This window comes from Bos indicus x Bos taurus, chromosome X, assembly GCF_003369695.1.
Source record: "Bos indicus x Bos taurus breed Angus x Brahman F1 hybrid chromosome X, Bos_hybrid_MaternalHap_v2.0, whole genome shotgun sequence".
NCBI lineage: Eukaryota > Metazoa > Chordata > Mammalia > Artiodactyla > Bovidae > Bos > Bos indicus x Bos taurus.
Genome location: NC_040105.1, coordinates 144,036,456 through 144,057,378, shown reverse-complemented (window position 1 = coordinate 144,057,378; position 20,923 = coordinate 144,036,456). Strand labels below are relative to the sequence as shown.

The following is a 20,923-nucleotide window of genomic DNA, read 5'->3' as shown; positions in this document are numbered from 1 at the left end:
AGCATGAATTGGTACCATTCACTACCAAATAATCATCTCTGGCATCAAAATTATGCTCTTCTGGGGACTTCCCTGGTAGTCCAGTGGTTAAGACTCTGTGTTCCCAATGCAGGTAAGAGGGTAACAGCCAGGAAGGCTAGGGGTCCCCAAGTGTCAGATGTTTTTTTTCTTTTCTCTCTTAATCAGCAGGAAAAAACAACCCACAAGTGTCAGATTTTTTTCCCCCTTTTCTATACAAAATTAAAAGGAGGTTTATTTTACAATTTTGTGTTGCTGTGACAATACCTGGTTCCACCTGAACTTGACTTTTCTCAAACCTTGACCTCACCAATGCGTTTTTCTTATGGAAATGTTTTTCTTACACTATGGTAATGAAACTATGTATATGCTTGGAAACCTGCCTTTCTTCGAGATTCATGTCAGTCATTTTATGGCCCAGGATGACTCACCTTGTGCCAATGTTATCTCAAGATGCATGTTGTGGGTGAGGGGCCTGGTGCCACTCTCTGAGGGTTAAGACATTTCCTTTCTCTAATTAGCAGCCTGCTAGTCGGTATCTGCTAAAGACTAGCAGGGGGGCACCCTTTCTGCCCACTTCTGATGTCTATGTCAGAAGCTTTCTCTATCTCTTTTATACTTTAATAAAACTTGATTTCACAAAAGCTCTGAGTGGTCAAGCTTTGTCACTGGCCCTGATTGAATTCTTCTCCTCCAAAGGCCAAGAATCCCAGCATCGTTCATGGCCAGTAGCAGCAACGTTTCACAGAGGGCACAGATTCATTCCCTTGTCAGAGAACTAAGATCCCACAAGCCACACTGCGGCTGCCGCTAAGTCACTTCAGTCATGTCCGACTCTGTGCGACCCCATAGACGGCAGCCCACCAGGCTCCCCCGTCCCTGGGATTCTCCAGGCAAGAACACTGGAGTGGGTTGCCATTTCCTTCTCCAGTGCATGAAAGTGAAAGTGAAAGTGAAGTCGCTCAGTCGTGTCCAACTCTTGGTGACCCCATGGACTGCAGCCTACCAGGCTCCTCCGTCCATGGATTTTCCAGGCAAGAGTACTGGAGTGGGGTGCCATTGCCTTCTCCCACAAGCCACACAGCACAGCCAAAAAAAATGATGCTCTTCAGATACAGCCCCCACCCCAGCACAACTCCAAGGCTCAATCATCTTGCTGACAGTCACTTCCTACCCTTGACCCCAAGCCACTCGCTCTTCCTCTACTGGGTCTCCAGCTCTGGGCACGATTTTTACTACAGCACCTTTTTTTCAGGTCTGTTTTCCTCCTGACACTGTTAGGGGAAGCACAATGACTGAAACTGCCCACCCTGGCCAAGCACCATAGTAACCATTTGCATGAGTTGTTTTATGACAGGACGTCCTGGTAAGGAACACAGAACTAATAAGCTACCACCAACCAGAAGAGTTCAGGAAAGGTCAAAAGGAGACACCACATGTCCAACCACCTCCCAGAATCCTTCTCTCTGGCATCCATCTTGGCTGAACAAGGTGTGCACCACCAGGAAGGACTCTGACTCAGAATGATTGGCTAAAGATGACCTGGAAACTAATCCCATGATCATGAAACCCAAGACTGCAAGCCATGTGGCAGCAGTCCTCCTGGGTTCCCTTACCCTTCTGCTCTCTGCCCAGGGGGCCCCTTCCCAATAAAATCTCTTGCTTTGTCAGCACATGTGTCTCCTTGGACAATTCATTTCCAAGTGTTAGACAAGAGCCCAGTTTCGGGCCCTGGAAGGGCTCCCCCTTCCTGCAACAACACTGGAGGCTTCTCAGAAGTAGTGGGCAAGGCTGCTGTTGGACATATGGTGACCAATGAAGCAATGGAGAACTGTATCTCGTTTGATTCTCAATATTTTTCTGTCTTATGATTTTCTGTTATTATTTTAATTATCTGTTGTGACCTCAGAAACTGATTTTCTGACCCAGTAAGGAGAGATGACTGGTGGTTTGAAGAACACTGGACTGGAGGATTCTTTAAAATCTTTTTCTGCTTAATGTTTTGAAAATCAAATGGGTTAAGTTGAAAACATGGCAAAACCAAATATGTAATATTCATTCACAACCTCAGTCTTCAAATTAAATTTAATTTAATTAAAATATTGATCCTCCAAAAAGCAAACAGGGCAGATACTATTTTCATTTTAGGGAGGAACATGAGACTTAAAGAGTTTAAACCACCTGCAACGAAGTTGCACTGTGATCTCCACAGTGCCAGGACCAGAGAAGATAAAGGACCTGAATTAAATGCCAAATTTGTCCCATGCCCTCTGCTAAGTCAAGAACAGCAAACTCAAATGGCTTTAGAAGTTCAGCAAGTCATTTAATGTGTATAGAGGGTGTCTTTGGTGGCTCAGATGGTAAGGAATCTGCCTACAATCCAGGAGACCTGGGTTTGATCCCTGGGTTGGGAAGATCCGTGGACATGGGACAAAGGCATGACAACCCACTCCAGTATTCTTGCCTGAGAATCCCATGAACAGAGGAGCCTGGTGGGCTACAACCCCTGGGGTCGCAAAGAATCAGAAACAACTGAGCGACTTTCACTTTCACTTTTCACTTTCAGAGGGTGTCAGACCCTACAAGTGGTAGGGACAGTGGCAAAGTGGAGGGTGTGCCCAGTGTATGACAAACAGATCACACCTTCAGGTCACGTTCAACCTAAGGGACCTGCAGGTCATGACCCCTGTGGGCACCTTTACACCCAGGACCTCATTTGACCTTCATCACAACCTGTAAGGTCTGCATTATCATCCCCCCTTTACAGCTGAGGATGCTGGGGTTTAGAGAGGCTAAGTGCCTGGGTTACCCCCTATTGTGTGCATGGGAAAGGCCATCAAGCCTGGGCCATGATCTAGGGGCCATTGTCTCTTGGAGCTACAGAATATCTGACTTTTATAGTTGCTGACAATCTGAGGAAGGTCAAAGAGAGCGATTCAGCCAGACTGAGGCTGTGGATGAATATTACATATTTGATTTTTCCACGTTTCCAACTTAGCCCTTTTGATTTTTAGAATATTAAGCAGAAAAAGATCTTAAAGACCCTCTAGCCCAGTGTTCTTCAAACCACCAGTCTTCTCTCCTTACAGGGTCAGAAAATCAGTTTCTGAAATCACAATTAAAAAATGATAAGACAGAAAAATATCAGAATCCGTCACTCATGATTAGTGGTGAGTATTATTTTAGGAAACTGGTTATACACAGTCAAAAAAATTAACTGAAAGAAAAATTTTTAATACTCACTTTGGAAATTCATTTCTCCAATCCAAGCCCTTCACTCCATGGATAGGAGACAATGGGAAAGTTAATGGCAGGGCCAGGACTACAGCCCAGATCTCCCAATGCCCAGTTCATGGCTAAGTTCCCTCATCACAGTGCCTGCGCAAAGACATTGTTTGAAAATTCTGGCAATAGGTACAGTATTCTTACCTGAGAAATCCCATGGACAAACAAGCCTGGTAGGTTACAGTCCATGGGGTCGATAACGTGTCAGACAACTGAGCAACTAAACAACAACAACCCACTGTCAGCCAGTGGTGCGTGAATAAACTTACGTCTTAAAAACAGTCACTCTGAGGGGGTTTACTTCGTATACATGCTGTTGAGTCATCATGTTGCAGGAAGAGGGGTCTTGTTTAACACTCGGAAACGAGTTGTCCAGGAGACACACGTGCTGACAAAGCAAGACACTTTATTGGGAACGGTGCCTGGGTCAGAGAGCAGGAGGGTAAAGGAACCCAGGAGGACTGCTCTGCCACGTGGCTCACAGTCTCAGGTTTTATGGTGATGGGATTAGTTTCCAGATTGTCTCTGGCCAATCATTCTAATCATTCTAACTCTGGGTCCTTCCTAGTGGTGCATGCATTGCTCACCCAAGATGGATGCCAGAGAGAAGGATTCTGGGAGGACATATGGACTGGTGTCTTATGTCTCCTTTTGACCTTTCCCAAATTCTTCTGGTTGGTGGTGGCTTGTTATTTCTGTGTTTCTTATCAGGATCTCCTAGTAAACTCACACAAAATGGTTACTATGGTGCCCGGCCATGGTGGGCAGTTTCAGTCAGTGTTTTTCCTAAGAGTCAAAGTCCCTGCATGTCCAGCTGTTGGACATACTTGAATTTAAAGAGAATTCTGTTTCTCTTATAACATTTTGGAGCCAGAATGATCTCTGTCACTCTCCTGAGTACAGAGATGGTGGAAGGTCTGATGTGAGAGTACATTGTGTTGCTGTAGCCCCTAAGTGGGCTTCCTTCGGGGGCATGTGTGAGGATGCCCTTCCTTCAGAGCTTTGAAGGAGCACCCAGATCACTTGATCTGTGGAAGAAGTCCAAGCAGGAGTGGCTGTGTGGGGTGGTCTGAGGAAAATACCAGGGGCTAAGAATATGACTGAAAGAGAACTGAGTAGAACGCCTCTCTCTGGAAATTTCTGCAAAAGCAGGGGCAGAACATTCTGGAAGAAGCAAAATGGAGTAGGTAGAGAGAAGACAGGGTCAGAATGTGACTGGTTAAAGGAGAACTCAGCTAAGCATTACCTCCCTTAGGTGCTTCTCTGAAGGCAGAAGAATGAGGACAGAACTTTTTGGAAAAGAGCCATTTCACAGAAGGCAAAGCCTAGCAGAGGCTGTCGCTGGAAGGAAAGAGACTGATTAACATGTATGATCATGAGCCTCAAGGTTCTAAATATATGGTGGACCAACTGCTTTTATATGTTAATTTTCTTTCTCTCTTCTTTCAAAGCTGAGATACTTTCAGCTCGTTCTAATTTTTAAGCCACATTTTGAGACCAAATCCATTGTGTTATTGTGTTCCCTTTCTGCCTCTCCTTTCTCCCTTTCCATAATTTTAAAAATATGAACTCTGTATGTCCAGCCCACAGAGAATAGTTTTCAAGGCTCAGACATTCCCTAAACCAGATAGTTATGTGATTCATGGACACCAAATAAAAAAGAACCTAGTCTTGTGGGAAGGGGGATGGGAAAATGGAGGCATAAAGGGGAAGAAGAGACAGAGACTAGAAAAAGGGCAAGGCTGAAGATTGGGATTCAGCAAGAAACTGACAAGAGAGAGCTCAGGGGAAATCAAAGGCTCTCAGTCACCATGAAAATGAATTCCAATGATATTCAATCCTTGAAGAAGTATTGATGGGGTCTGATCAATATAAATAAATGCTGATCTCAAGGAAGAGGGGAAATTCATTCCCTAATTATATCCAGAATAGTTATTTCTCAAATAATTATTGTATGTCTAATCTATATAAGTAAATGCTTATCTGAAACAACTACAAAAAAAAGAAAAGAAAACTGCTACCATCAAAACTAATTTCAGTAAAGCATTTGACAGTATCTCAAAAAGGTAAACATAGAAGTACCATATGACTCAGTCATTCCACCCCTAGGGGTATGCCCAAGAGAAATGAAAACAAATATCCACACAAAAACTCATGCATGAATGTTCATAGCAACATTATTCACAGTAGTCAAGAGGTAGAAATAACCCAAATGTTCATTAACTAATGAATGGATAAACAAAAATCTGGTTTATGCCCACAAAATGAAATATTCTTCTGCAGTGAAAAGGAATGAATACCAATACGTGGATAAACTATGAAAGCGTTATCGACACAAAGGGCCACATGTTGTTTGATTTTAGATCTAAAATAGGCAAATGGATAGAAACAGAAGCGGAGGTTTAGAAGCTCCAATGGCAAGAGTCACAATTTATGGTTTCAAATATGCAACCATCAGTGAGGAAATTGAAAAGTCTTTAATTCATGCCAAGTGTGTGCTTTGGCTAAATACACGACATTAGTCTTAGTTAAAGACAGAATTCTCCCTATCTCCCCACCATAAAAGGAAGAAACAGAAAAAGTGGGTTACCACATTGAGGTTTTCCTTTCATGTATACCTTCACGTGACTGACATTGTATTTAGTCCTCTAAGACAATGAGGGGCTTTCCAGGTGATGCTAGTGGTGAAGAACCCACTTGCCAATGCAGGAGATGTAAGAATCATGGGTTCGATCCCTGGGTTGGGAAGATCCCCTGGAGGATGGCACAGCAACCCACTCCAGAGGCGCCACAGGCTATGGTCCATAGCATCACCAAGAGTCGGACATGACTTAAGTGACTTAGCACACACGCACTGAGACAATGATTTTTTTCCCCCCTTGAAGCAGAGTACTTGTAATTACAAAGCCCAAAGTGGGAATTGGACCCACCAGGAGACACTCAAAGGGCAGATGGGATTTTGTGAAATCCTTCCCTCTGCAGAGCAGCATTTGTGGACACCCACACTCCACCTGGGAAGCCCGGCAAACACAATCTGGCTCCAGTAGGTAGGGTGTGGCATATAGATCGTGATGCCATTGGGAAACCAAACAGTGAGACTGAGTTCGTTCAGATCCAGCACCAGGGCTGAGAATTCTAGCAAGAGAGGCAGGCCTTTAAAAGGAGAAATATAGGAACTTCCCTGGTGGCCCAGTGGCTAAGACTACACACTCCCAATGCAGGGACCCTGAGTTCGATTTCTGGTCAGGGAACTAGATCCCACATGCTGCAACTAAGACCTGGTACAGCCAAATAAAATAAAATTAAAAAGTAAAAGTTTTTAAAATAAATAAAAGGAGAAATATAGGACACTGGCCTGATAAGACAGCCCATTCTCGATGTGTTTGTGGCTTTTCTTCACGTCCAACATCACTGTCCCCTTCACAGGCATGGAGCACGCAGGGTCCCCTAGCCTGGTGTCTGATTATTTGTCCCATCTCAGATGTGCTTTCCCCCTGAGGATCATCCTTTTCTAGAGCTCTTGCAGATCAGTTCCTTTCTTATTCCTCCACCAGACTCGGCCAAGTCCTGGGACAGGTGGGCCTCGTTGGTCGAAGAGGTAGGGCTCCCAGGTGCTTAAGGGACACCTCCAGCGCTGCACCTGGGTGCCCTTGGCTGCCCATTCTGTGGAAATCAGTCCTGTTAACAAATGCATGCTTGTACCAGACTTTGTTGCACTCTTGGGATCGTGTGAACTAGTAGTTAGTGGTGGCTCACCTTCTATGTTGCTCTCCCAATAAGATGAGTTTGCTTTTTTTTTAACAAAAAAGATGGTATGGAAATCTTGCCGCCTCCTGAATGATAACTTCTTCCCGCCTAGGCATTCATGTCAGATCTGGTCCTAGGAAGAGTCTGATCTGCTCATCTTCAGTGAGTTACTACAGATTTGGGCCATGGGAGGCAGAACAGGCAGGCAATGGGAAGGATTCAGAGAGGCTCCAGTTCTGTCTCAGTTCACAAAGGCACCTGAAGCCTTGCTCTTGACCATTAGGACAGGGGAGCCTTGGCCTTGACCATTAGGGCATGGGTGGCACCTGGAGACAGGTCTTGGTGTGGGTCTTCCAAATCAAATGGTGCCAAAAGTTTCCCTTGAACCCCTGGAATTTTCTGCAGGCCTTGCTTTATTTATTTATTTTTAATTTTTATTTATTTGACTGCACTGATCTTGGTTGCAACACGCGGGATCTAGTTCCCTGACCAGGGATCGAACCCATGCCCCTGCATTGAGAGTGTGAAGTCTTAACCACTGGATGACCAGAGAAGTCCCTGCAAGTCCTGGTTTAAAAGCTGAGGAAGTGGGAATTCCCTAGTGAATCAATGGTTAAGATTGTGCTTCCACTATAGGGAGTGCCAGTTCTATCCCCAGTTGGGGAACTAAGATTCTGCATGCTGTGTGGTTCAGCCAAAAACTAAAAAGAAAAATTAATTAAAAAAATGTTTAAAGTAAAAGCTGAGGAAGTTATCCAGATGGTGTCAGCTGGGTCCCAGAGCTGGGGCGGGGATTGGGGGAGGGGGGTGGGCCATGGTCATGAAAAGATTGAACCAGAGGGAGACATCGGTCTGAGAGTCTCCACCCCGGGTGACCACATGACTCCAGGTGGAGCTAGCGAAAGGGAAGATCTGCCAAGAAAAATAAATCAAGTTAATTAATTTGTAAATGTTTTGAGGACACAGGCACAGGCAGCCTCCAGTCATTTATAATCATGATAGGCTTCGTTTCCTGGGCCTTTATGGTTGTCATTTAGTCCTAAAGGCAGATTCACAGAAGGAGGTCAGTGCAGGTCTGGGGGACCCATCGGTGGACAGAGAAATGAGGCACACATTTAAGTAGAAGGATTTTGGTTGGACAAGGTTTGAGGAAAGGAGTCAGTCAAGATGTTGATTTCTAATAAAGGGAAAGCTGACAAGCAGAAGGACTCTTGGAAGGCAGCTCCCTGCACAGAGAGTGGTAGGCTAGACTCAAGGTCAAGGGAGCAGGCCCTTATTACAAAAGCTGAGGCTACTGAACGGGCAGACGTCAGTGGGGAAAGATCTAAAATTGTGTAATGCAAGCCAGGTGCTAACGACAAAGAATTATGCAGCATTATAAATTTCAAATTATTTTCTCTCACCAAAAAAATACATCATGTAGGGGCAGGGGGCAGGCTACCACATAAGCCTTTATACTCTCATGTCAAAGAATTTATATTTACTTTGCAGAGGAATCGTTTCTATCATGTGGTCAGATCCACATAACTAGGTAGCCCACAAGTATGAAGCCTGCCCAGAAGCAGGTCAGTTGGCCTGATCTAGGGGCCAGTCGTGGCCAGTTATTTAAAGATTGGCAAATGACTAGATATTGCTGAGGGAATCGTTCTGCTCAAGGGACCCACAGGGCATCATATGAACTGTGGTTGAAATTGAAGATGTAGATAAAACATCCTCCTCAAAACCACATACAAAAGGGGGAGATTATTTTAAAAATTCCTTTGAGGGGATGGTAACATAAGATGGCATATGTTCCTATGTGTGGATTCAGGACATATAGTGCAAGACCTCACATTTTAAGGGGTTCACAGAAGGTGACAGAAGAAATCTCTGACCTTTCAGGACCCATGTGCTATTGTCCTAACTGAAGAAACAAACCAATAAAATACAAATAATAATGATGATGGTAAAAATAAATACGGAGGGTGGGAGAAAATTTGCAGAGTTTGACAGATATGTTTATGGCAAAGGCTGTGGTGGTCATTTCATGGGTATATGCTGCTGCCAAGTCACTTCAGTCATGTCCAACTCTGTGCGACCCCATGGACGGCAGCCTACCAGGCTCCTCCATCCATGGGATTTTCCGGGCAACAGTACTGGAGTGGGGTGCCATTGCCTTCTCCCACCTTCTCCTCATGGGTATATAGTTATCTCCAAACTCATCAGGTTTTATCCATTAAATATGTACAGCTTTTGTATGCTTAGTGAGACCTCAACAAAGTAGATTTTAAATATAACTGTAAAAACTAGGAAACAGGGGCCTCCCAGGTGGTCCAGTGGTTAAGAATCCACCTTCCAATGCAGGTTCAATCCGTGGTGGGGGAACTAAGATCCCACATGCCATGGAGCAACTAAGTCTGCGCACCGCAACTACTGAGCCTGCGTGCCACAACTAGAGAAGCCTGTACAGTGCGAGGGAGATCCCACATGCCACCACTAGGTTGGATGCAGCCAAACAAATAAATGTTTTTGTGATTCATTTTGATATTTGGCAAAACTAATACAATTATGTACAGTTTAAAAATAAAATAAAATTTAAAAAAAAGAGAGTAAATTAAAAAAAAAAAAAAGGAAAAACTAGGGAACAGCAGAAGATATGGCTTAAAAGTGGGCTGGCCAGTGTGACAGATGTGGGGGACACATGGCTATTGAGCATCTGCCGTCTGCTGTAAGTGTAGAAGGTATGTACTCAGTTGCTGCATAGTGTCCAACTCTTTGCGACCCCAGGGACTGTAGCCCGCCAGGCTCCTCTGTCCATGGGATTCCTCAGGCAAGAATACTGGAGTGGGTTGTCATTTCCTTCCTTCAGGGAGTCTTCCTGACCCAGGGATTGAACCCGCATTTCTTGAGTGTCCTGCATCGGCAGGGTTCTTTACCACTAGCGTCACCTGGGAAGATGTAGAATGCATCACAGATCTCAAATAATGTACAACTATCTCATTAGTAACGTGAAATGTTGATCATGTGTGGAAATGATATTATTTTGGACATGGTTTAAACAAGTATATTTTTAAAAATAATTTGACCTTTTAAATGTGATTGCTGGAAAATTAAAAACGACGCGTATGATGGCTGGCATTTGTGGCTCACATTGTGTTTCTATCGGACAGCAGTGCATTTGAACGCCTCCTCTACCAGGATCCAGGTGCAGCCCAGGCTGCAGGCACCACTCCCCTCTGCTTCTCCACTGGGGGGCTGGGGCCCTGGCTCCTTAGGATTTCTCCCACAGCTCACTTGACCTGCATGGATGTTGACTGTGATAGCTTTGAATCTAGAATTCAATTTGGAGAGAACGGCTATCTTAACAATTCTGAGCCTTCAATCTGTGAACATGGCATGCCTTTCCAATTATTTCGGTTTCATCTAATTTAATTTCTCTCAGCAATGTTTTATAGTTTTCATCAGAGTGGTGTTGATAGTCTTTTGTTAAAGTAATTACTAGTTATTTTATGTTTCTTGGTATTGCCATAAATGAGATTTGTAAAAATTTCATTTTCCAATTGTTTCCTGCTAGTATATATAATACATGAGATTTTTCTATATTAACCTTGGATCCTATGACATTGCTAAGATCATTTATTAGTTCTAGTATTGCACTGTAGAGTCCCTGGAATTTTCAACATAAACAATCAGATGATCTACATACAGGGACAGTTTTCCTTGTAAAGAAAAACTCGAACAGAAATATTTTAAAAACAGAAAGAAAACCATTTGAAAATGTACTTATCAAAGTTCTGTAAAAGCACTAGAAAACCACAGGAAACACTTAGATTCTCATGACATTATCTGAGGTCTGCTATATATTATTTTGGAGGGGTGATTCCACAAGAAACCCACCATTCCGTTTTGTGGCATCAAAATACTGAACAGATTTTTCTGGCTTAAGTGATGAGGAAGTGATGGTGGTGAAGAAGGGGTCAGTGGAGATGGCTGATGTCTTAGTAAAAAATATCACTGGCTGGGTGGCTTATAAACAACAGAAATTTGGGGGGAGGGATAAATCAGGAGTTTAGGATTAACAGATACAAGCTACTATATAAAAAGGGCTTATCTGATGGCTCAGACGGTAAAGAATCTGCCTGCAATATGGGAGATCTAGTTTAATCCCCAGGTCAGGAAGAGTCCCTGGAGAAACGAATGGCAACCCACTACAGTATTCTTGCCTGGAGAACTCCATGGAGGCTATAGTCCATGAGGTCACAAACAGTCAGACACGACTGAGTGACTAACATTTTCCCTATATATAAAATAAACAAAAATAAATAAACAACAAGGACCTACTGTATAACACAGGAAACTATTCAGTATCTTGCAATAAACTATAATGGAAAAGAATCTTAAAAACAGTAAATATGTATAAAACTAAACCACTTCGTTGTACACCAGAAACTACCACAACACTGTAAATCAATTATACTTCAATACAATGAAATAAACCAAACAAACAACAGAAATTAATTACTCACAGTTCTGGGGGCTGGGAGGTCCAAGTCCAAGGTGCTGGTTCCTGTCTTCCTTCTTTGCTGTGTTTCTCTGTGTCTTCACATAACAGAAAGAACAAGCTAGGTCTCTGGGACTTCTTTTTATAAGGATACTAATCCCAACCAGTCCATTCTAAAGGAGATCAGTCCTGGGATTTCTTTGGAAGGGATGATGCTAAAGCTGAAACTCCAGTACTTTGGCCACCTCATGCGGAGTTGACTCATTGGAAAAAACTCAGATGCTGGGAGGGATTGGGGGCAGGAGGAGAAGGGGACGACACAGGATGAGATGGCTGGATGGCATCACTGACTCGATGGACGTGAGTCTGAGTGAACTCCGGGAGTTGGTGATGGACAGGGAGGCATGGCGTGCTGCGATTCACATTCTGGAATTCATGGGGTCGCAAAGAGTCGGACACGACTTAGCGACTGAACTGAACTGAACTGAATCCCATTCGTGAGGGCTCTTTTTTTTATATACTTTATTGTTTATTATGTTTTCTCCAGCAGAATGAAAGCTCCTTGAAGGCAGTAACTTTTGTCTGTATTCCCTGATACCTAGAATTGTGCCTGTACACAGCTGGTGTTCCATACAGATTTCTGCTGGAGACTGGATGTAATGAGTTAATCAGAACTCAGGTGGTGGGGGGGGAGTGGCTTCTGCAGAGTCTGGGGCAGGAAAAGGGGAGCTGGAGGGACCCTGTGCCTTGCGACCTCCCCATTTTAACCTTAAGTTTTAAGAAGTGTGGTGGAGCCGGATTCAGTCTGCTGGGTGACAGGGTCAGTGGGGTGCAGAGAGACCCAAAAGCAGCCTTTGGGAAGGTGGGGGTGGGGGGAGCTTGACACTTGACTCTGGCCTCCTGGTCTGGGTTGGACCCAGGACCCTGAGACAGAGCATACACATTCTGGGGAGTCACCCCTCCAGTCATCAGTTCCCTGAGGAACCAGAAATTACTCTTCTTGGTTTGAAGTCACTTGGAAAGGAAGGGGCATGTGAGTGGGGAGGAGGAGACTGACCCTCTTCCCACCTCCAGTCTGCGAGGTTCCAGGCTCCCCCTGCTCCACGGAGACCTGCCCGCCAGTCCTTTGAAGGCTCAGAGCCCCGACTCGGGTGGTGCCCCTGTCTGGGAGCCATGGAGCCGGACTGCCGGGTCAGCAGAGGCATGTGGCCAGTGCCCCGAGAGCTGCCATGTGGACACGGTGGTTGGCCACAGAAGGCCTCGGCTGTCCTGAGCTCAGATCTCGGCTGCCGGCCACTGAGGTGGTGGCTTCTGCAGCTGGGTCAGCGTGTCTGGCTTCTCAATGGATTCCAGCTGTTGCTTCTTCGCCCGCTTGAGCTTGGCAGGGTTTCGAATCACTTGGACGATCTTTGCCTCCCGCTCCTCCTCCAGGCGGCGTTTCAAGTTCTCCCTGCAGCGACGCTCCTTCTCCTCCTCCAGGTGCTGGGAAGGTCCTTGGCCAGCTTCCTCTCCTGCCGGTCTTTCATCTTTTGCTGCCGGCATGTGCGCAGGGGCTTGTCCTGAACCATCTGGGAGAACCTCTTCTTTGAGCGGTCCTTCCACACCCGCCCCAGACTTGCACTTCCCCTTTGGGATTATAGGAACCTCCTCCTCCTTCGGCTTCTTGGACGCAGGGGCCTGGGCAGAAGAACTTTTTCACTTCTTTGGTGTGAGGCCTTCTCTTGCCGGCTGCCCGGCTGGAGCTAGCTTGCTCTGCTCCTACTGATCCCGTTGGTAGACGGGCAACTGGGGTGTCAGCTCCTGTAGTGGCTTCGAGGGCTCAGGACCCAGAGATGCTGACCTAGGTAAGGCTCTAGTGATCCTGAGCCTGGCTGCAACTGATATCGGGGGACCCCAGGATAGGCTCCTCCTTATTCTTGTGCAATTCCGAGTCTGCTTCATCTTGGTCCTGGGAGAACTTGGGTGAGTCCTCACTTGGCTTTGACTGAAGTTGGTGGAATTCAGGACTTGACTTCTGCTGGCTTTGGGGCAACTCCAGGCCTGGATCTCCCTGACCCTGGGGGGAACCTGAGTCTGGTTCCAGCTGCTTTCAAGGGGACCCCAAGCTTGGCCCCTCCTGTAGACTGGGTGATCCCAGGCTTGTCTCTGACTGATGATTGGGCTCACTCATTTCTTCTGCATTCAACTAGAACGCCACAAGGGCCTGTCTGGCCCACAGAACTGAGGTGGGGTTCTCGGGAGATTCAGTCTTTACATCTTCCAGCCTTAGGCTGCGCCTAAGCAGCATAGCCATTATTTTCAAATCCGAGCCCACCTGCATGTGAAGGTTCTTATGGCCAGATCACCTCCCAAAGGTTCTACCTCCAAATACCATCATCACCTTGGAGATTAGGATTTCAACATATGAACTTTGTGGGGACATATCTATTTGGAACCATAGCAACTGGCTTCCAGTGAATCAAAGAGCTGATGTTGTCCCCAGAACAGCCCAGTGTAGAAGGAGAGCCTTCGTGTATAACTTTAACATTAAATGAGGTGGAAAACCTGGGTGACAATCCTGAAGGACACAGGCATTCTGAGACCTTGGCCAGGAGACTCGAAGTTCCCTCATTCTTGTGCCAGGGCGTGGCCCCAGCCTCCCTGAGGTCTGTTTCTCAGGCCAAGAAGCAGCAGCTGCTGAGGGTGGACTGGACACGAATTCCTATGTATGCCTATGTGTTCCCTGCATTCCAGAAGGACTAGGACCAGGATCCTCCTCAGTGCTTTCAGGCATCCCTGCTAAGCCTTTCTGCAAGTTTCTGGCCTCCCGCACTCAAGCCAGTCCAGCTCCAAGCTGCCTATCTCCCTCTGGGTACATCTTCCACTTCAGCTCTGCCATGGCCCACATCCACCGCATCCTTGATCTTTCTTAAACACTGAGGGTCAGACAGCTCCCCCTGGTATGTGTTGGCACCTTGACAGGTTTCAGGCAACTCACTCAAGTCTTTTGCCTTTGATCAGAGACTACACACCTTTCATCTTAGATTCACAGAAAGCAACAGTAGACTCAGATGAATTTGACTGTTTTTCTGCCTCTGTACAGATTGATGGGACCATGTGTATTTTACCTTGGACAAGCCTGAAAACAGTAATAACAGAAATACATTTTTCACTGTCCCTTTGCCTCTCTTTGAAAGTGGAGGACAGATCAACAACAAGGTCCTCCTGTGTAGCACAGGGAACTATATGCAATATCCTGTGATAAACCATCATGGAAAAGAATATAAAAAAAAGAATATGTATGTATTCATATAACTGAATCACTTTACTGCACAGCAGAAATTAACACAACATTGTAAATCAACTATATCTTCCCAGGTGGCTCTAGTGGTAAAGAGCCCACCTGCCAATGCAACAGACATAAGAGATGCAGGTTTGATCCCTGGTTTGGGAAGATATCCCTGGAGAAGGGAATGGCAATCCACTCCAGTATTCTTGCATGGAGAATCCCATGGACAGAAGAGCCAGGCAGGCTACAGTCCATAGGGTCACAAAGAATCAGACATGATGGAAGTGACTTAGCAAGTACGAAAATAAACTATACTTCAATTAAAAATATCAGTTAAAATGAAATAAAGAATAAAATTGAGGACATCAAACAAAATAGACTAAAAATATCACACATATAAATAATGTTGGAAATAGAAACAAGTGATTTATAAAATGAAAGTGATAAGACATCTATGACCACCTTTTTTGCCAATAAATTAAAAAATAGAAGAAATTGAAAAAAAGTGGAGGGGAGCCCAGTTTTCACTGAGTTGTCATTCCCAACAGAGACTCTATCCTCTGTGCTATGTCAGCAATTGAGAGATTTTCTACCTGTGAGAAGACTCTTGAGAGTCCCTTGGACTGCAAGAAGATCAAACCAGCCAATCCTAAAGGAAATCAACCCTGAATAGTCATTGAAAGGACTGATGCTGAAGATGAAGCTCCAATACTTTGGCCACCTGATGCGAAGAGCTGACTTGTTAGAGAAGACCTTGATGCTGGGAAAGATTGAAGGCAGGAGGAGAAGGGGACGACAGAAGATGAGATGGTTGGATGGCATCACTGACTTAATGCACATGAGTTTGAGCAAGCTCCAGGAGATGGTGAAGGACAGGGAAGCCTGGCATGCTGCAGTCCATGGGGTGGCAAAGAGCTGAACACAACTGAGCAACTGAACAACAGCAACAACTGCCTGTGACAATAGTGTCACCTCTCATCCCTCCAGTGGCTGGCCTTTCCTAGGGCTCTTATTACTGAGCTGGATCCCGCCAAGGCCCAACCACTTTCACATGGGCCTCCCTAGTCCCGGTCATGGTCACTATCACCCAGAGGGCAAGTGTTGGGTAAAAAATTCCTCAAGGGATGGTTTCCCCCTTGTGTTATGGCTGCCTCCCAAAGAACTCTGACTCGGGCTCTTCTCAACCCTCGTGAATGACTGTGTGTCCGTGGCCAAAACCTCTGCCAATATGGGGCTGACTTTCCTTTCCCCTTCTGCTCTCAAGAACCAGGAATAAGGACTTCCCTGGTGGTACAGTGGATAAGAATCTGCCTGCCAGTGTAGCGGACATGGGTTGATCCCTTGTCTGGGAAGATCCCACATGCCTCAGAGCAACTCAGCCAGTGCGTCACAACTACTGAGTCCACCCTCTAGAGCCCAGAAACCTCAACTACTGAGCCCGTGTGCCATGTGACAGCCCACGTGACAACCACTGAAGTCCAGGCACCCTAGAGCCCGTGTGCTGCAACAAGAGAAGCCACCGCAGTGAGAAGCCTGAGCACCGAAACTAGAGAGTAGCCCCTGCTTGCTGCAACTAAAGAAAGCCTGCGTACAGCAACAAAGACCCAGTGCAACCAAAAATAAATAAAAAGAAGTTAAGTAAAGACTCTGTAATCTTTGAAAAAGAAAAAAAAAAACAACAAATCTGGAATAAACTTGGGTCTACTCTTAACCAAAGAGCCATTTTTCAGAGACATTCAGAGAGTGGAAGGGCTCATTGTTCTACAACCAACTGTGGTCTTCTGTCTGTGGGGTCAGTCCACCCTGACCCCACAACACCCCCCAGTTCCCCAGGCTAAACAACTCTTGGTTTCCTACATATACTTAGAGTCTGAGCACTTTAGATAGGTGGCTCTCTGGGCTCTTGGGTCTCTGTGAGCCTGGATGCTTGCTACATAAAGGAAAAAAGCAGATCGAAAACTTCGTGCCAGGTGAGTGAAATGCTCAGTGTGTAGCTTCACTGGAAGACACCCATTGCCCCCTCCTTTAGAATCTGTTGGGACATTTTAATTTTGTATGGTGCCTTCCTGGACTTTTGACGACCACAAGAGAATCCCTGGCTGTCCACGCAGTGGTGTGGCTAGGATATCCATGACAAATGGGTGCCTAAATCTTATCATGGCCACCCTCGAAAATATCCAAGAACATGGGATATGTGGGACCTGGTCTGTGAGGTGCTCTCTTCTTCATTCCAAGAAGAGGTAACTGGCTGATGTGGGGGCACCCTGCCTAACGTGTTCACCATTCAATTCTCTCTCCTCCCTCACAGCCTTCAGAGTCCTAAGCCCAACCTCCACAATGGGCACAGCTCTCCCATATGCACAAAGACACCCTGCCATCTCACTTCCCTGGTGGCTCAGTGGTAAAGAATCTGCCTGCAATGCAGGAGACTCAGGTTTGATCCCTGGGTTGGGAAGATTCCCTTAGAGGAGGAAATGGCAACCCACTCCAGTATTCTTGCCTGGAGAATTTCATGGAGAGAGGAGCCTGGTGGGCTACAGTCCATTGGGTCTCACAGAGCCAGAAATGACTGAGTGATTAATGCTTTAACTTTCAGCTTGTTTAAAACTCTGACTCCTTGGGAGTTCCCTGGTGGTCCAGTGGTTAAGACTTTGCCTTCCAATGCAGTGGGTGAGGGTTTGATCCCTGGTCAGGGAGCTAAGATCCCACATACCTCTTGGGCAGAAAACTAAAACATGAAACAGAAGCAACATAGAAGTAACAAATTCAATAAAGACTTTACAAATGGTCCACATCAAAAAATCTTTAAAAATAAAAAGCAAAAAAACTCTAACTCCTTAACCAATGACCACACAAGTGTTTCCCTAGGATGCAAAGTTAGGAATGCCTCTCGGATGGATGATTGGATGTCCATTCACCTTCCAAAGACCCCCCACCCTTTCCGTGGACCCCCTCTCAGATCTCTCTCACTCAGATATGCTCCTGGAAAAGAACCAGATCTGCCCACTTCTATGAAGTCACATAGAGGGAGGGTCAAGTAGGAAATCTATTGAAGGGGAGAAAAAGCAGCCACCAGATGTGACAATGGGCAGTGCTATGGATGCCAGCCATGTCCCAGGTGCCCCCAACACAATATTCCTTGTGTGGTCTCTCAGGACGGAGCTCCATTCATGACATTTCTTCTCAGATGATAGTAATGGGCATTCTTTGAGTCACTGGCCTCAATGGTCTCAGAATCTCCTTCAGCCTCCAGGCTCAGGACTCAAAGTGGTTGGATTCCTACTATAGAATTTAAAGACTCTTTCATTCAATACTAAATAAATATCTGTGAAGCCCTGTGAAACTTCCATACGTGACCTGACCAGACCACAATGGCCATCTCTGCCCCTTGCCATCTGTACACTGAAGGGCCATGTGTCTAATTCCCTAGACTTCCTGATAAAGAATCTGCTTGCCAGTGTAGGAGATACCAGAGATATGGGTTTAATCCCTGGGTTGGGAAGATCTGCTGGAGGAGGAAACGGCAACCCACCCCAATATTCTTGCCTTGAAAATCCTATGGGCAGGAGCCTGGTGGGCTGCAGTCCATGGGATCACAAGAGTCAGACACAATTGAGCACACACATACTGCACCAAGGACTTTGCCTTCCCAGGCACTACCAGCTCCTGCCCCACACAACCGTCAGTATCATCACTCAAGTTTCCCCAGTTCATTACGATATTTCTCAGCCCAGTGCTAAGTGGAAATGAATGTGAGCTTAGACACCAGGAACCTTAGACAGCAGAGGGACAGAGAGCAGTCAGAAAATATGATCCTATGACAGAACCCTAAGAGTCTCACAGAAGTAGCTCACTGGACCCTGCTCTCGAGCCTGTTCCTGTGTTCCCCTATGGTGGAGACTGGGGTTTCCTCTTTGGGAGCCATCCACAGCCTCCTGTTGGAAACCCTGACCCACAGGGTCTGGGCCCTGTTTCAATCATTTGTAAGCACTACCAACCCTTGTGCATAACTTTGGGTTCGAAGTTGTTCTCTCACACATCAGAGCTCGTGACTCAGTTTCCTCCTGTATTTGGACAAGAGGAAATTATTATCCACTTGACAAGAGAGTTTCACACTGAATAGACAGAGGTTCTGACTCTGGCACTGGGCTTTAGGAACTCCCCCAGGACTGAGCAGTAGGAGTGAAATTCATGAGCTTTTCTTGCACCTGCTACCCTGATCTTGCAGTCTGAGATTGTAGCAGATGGTTGTAGCATTGATACCTGAAAAAGCAATCTATTCTCATCCCCTCCCTGACTTCACAATCTCAAGCCCCATGAGATCTTTATGACTGACAGACCCTGCATAAGATCCTGCCAGTTCTCTGGCAACAAGCTGCCTCTTAAATCAAGGAGATGGGACTCTTGTGCTGTGGCAGCATCTGCTAGTGCTTCACCACAGTTGTCTCTTTCTTCTGAGTCCAACCTTAGATTTTGTTTCCTAACCTCTTTGAAAGTCGTATGGGAAGTTCTATACCACAATCAGATCTGGCCCCCAAACCCTCTCATTTGGTCCTCAGTTGTTCCCTCCCCCGATTCACCCTCACTGAGCTGGAGATGATCGTGGCTATTTGCCGAATCATAGATGGGAGAGCAGCTCCCGAGTGATCGCATAGAGCAGAGCCGCCCTTGGGCCAGACGCGACTTGCCTGGTAAATGGGTACAAAGTAAGCATCTTGACTCTGAGCCATTCTCATCTGGCGGTCTGCTTGTTACAGCAGTTTAGCTTACCTTAAGGAAATTTTTTAAAAATCTCTTTTTCTTAGTTTTGTACCTAGAGATGGCCCAGGCCCACTTCTCAGGCTTCTGGCCTCACTCCTGAGAGCTCTGAAAAAAATGGCAGCCTTCTGAACCTCTGATGAAAAATCCGATTGTTGGAGATATATTCACTGATGACGATCATTAGCCCTCTTGGGTCATTAGTCTATGGCAACTGCTTCCTTTGCTAGAGGTCTAGAATACTCAGGGACTGGGCTGGTGGCCCCCTTCCTTCCTGTCTCACTGGCATGTGTTCTAGCATTGTTCTCTTCTATCCAGGCTTCAACAAAGGACTAAGAGAGAGCTGGGGAACAAGGAAACATTTAAATATTTAGTGGATATTTCCATGGATACTGGAGTAAGAAATTATGAATTTTGTTAGCCAGGATAATAGGATTGGTGTTAAGAAGGAAAAAAATCTCTTAGGTTTAAATATATGTAATGAAGTATTTGGGGCTTCCCAGGTGGCTCAGTGGTAAAGAATCCACCTGCCAATGCAGGAGATGGACCTGGGTTGGGAAGATTCCCCTGGAAAAGGGAATGGCACCCCATTCCAGTAGAATACTGGAGAATCCCATGGACAGAGGAGCCTGGCGGGCTACAGTACCTGGGGTCACTGAGTCAGACACTACTGAGCACTCAGCACCACACCAAGGTACTTAGGGAATAAACATCCTAATGTCCAGAATTTCCTTTAAAATACTTTAACAGAAAATCAGATGAGACAAATGTGACAGAATGTAACTGTTACACGTAAGGAATGGATGTGCAGGTGTTCATCATACAATTTTCCCTACATGTCAGTATGTTTGAAAATTCTACTAATAAAAATGAAATGTAAAATCAAAAGTTTTCATTTCTGGGAAACAGTCCTCAAATTGAAGACTTCCTGGCACAATTAAGGACACAGCAAACTACTGTGTCCCTCTCCCTCCTCCCCCTGATGATGCTGACTTTGCCCTTCCCAAGCTCATTCAAGCACAGGGAACTATAGTCAATATCTTCTAATAACTTATAATGAAAAATAATTTCAAAAATAATGTATGTTTATATGTATAACTGAATCACCTTGCTGTGCACCTGAAACATTGCGAGTCAACTATACTTTAATAAAAAATATATATATTAAGAAAAAAAAAGTTCACACTAGGTAAAAGGCAGCACGTGGGTCCCCCTCAAAGCCTGTGCACCTGACTCAGCTCTTCCTGCCAACTCCCTGACTTCAGATACCTGACTTTGGAAGCACACATTCCTGGCGGTGATCACCCCTGCCCTCGGCACTGGATCAGTTGGACTGGCCACCCACCCCCATACCACCTGACATTGCC

The 20,923-nt window shown here is 45.6% G+C and overlaps 1 pseudogene; it reads right to left on the bottom strand.

Moving 5' to 3' along the window:
- Positions 1–12,805: 12,805 nt before the first annotated feature.
- Positions 12,806–13,823, bottom strand: LOC113887756 (annotated as a pseudogene).
- Positions 13,824–20,923: the final 7,100 nt, after the last annotated feature.